Source organism: Arachis duranensis, chromosome 5, assembly GCF_000817695.3.
Source record: "Arachis duranensis cultivar V14167 chromosome 5, aradu.V14167.gnm2.J7QH, whole genome shotgun sequence".
Taxonomy (NCBI): Eukaryota; Viridiplantae; Streptophyta; class Magnoliopsida; order Fabales; family Fabaceae; genus Arachis; species Arachis duranensis.
The window spans coordinates 82,472,242-82,473,152 of NC_029776.3; positions in this window are offsets into that span (position 1 = coordinate 82,472,242).

Below are 911 nucleotides of genomic sequence, written 5' to 3' on the forward strand. Positions count from 1 at the left end.
ATCATGATTGGAGAGGAAGTAGAAGTTCATGAGGTTATATCCCAAGAACTTTATAAGGTGGCGGACAAGTCTTCTACCTTGGCAAGGTTAGCCTTTCCTCATATCATTTGTCACCTCTGTTATTCAGTTGGAGTTGACATAGAGGGAGACATTCCCATTGATGAGGACAAGCCCATCGCTAAGAAGAGGATGGAGCAAACAAGAGACCCCTCTCATCATCAAATCCCTAAGATGCCTCAAGGGATGCACTTTCCTCCACAAAACTATTGGGAGCAACTGAACACCTCCCTAGGAGAATTGAGTTCCAACATGAGACAACTAAGGGTGGAGCACCAAGAACATTCCATTCTCCTCCATGAAATTATAGAAGATCAAAGAATCATGAGAGAGGAGCAACAAAGGCAAGGAAGAGACATTGAGGAGCTCAAGCACTCCATAGGATCTTCAAGAGGAAGAACAAGCCGCCATCACTAAGGTGGACCCGTTCTTTAATTTCCTTGTTCTTTATTTTCTGTTTTTCGAATTTTATGCTTATGTTTATCTATGTTTGTGTCTTGTGATCATTAGTGTCTTAGTGTCTATGCCTTAAAGTTATGAATGTTCTATGAATCCATCACCTATCTTAAATGAAAAATGTTCTTAATTGAAAAAGAGAAGAATTGCATGAATTGTGAATTTTATAACAGTTTAATTATTTTGATGTGGTGGCAATATTTTTGTTTTCTGAATGTATGCTTAAACAGTGCATATGTCTTTTGAATTTGTTGTTCATGAATGTTGGCTCTTGAAAGAATGATGAAAAAGGAGATATGTTACTGAGGATCTAAAAAATCATAAAAATGATTCTTGAAGCAAGAAAAAGCAGTGAATACAAAAAAAAAAAGAGAAGGAGAAAAACGAAAAAAAAAAGG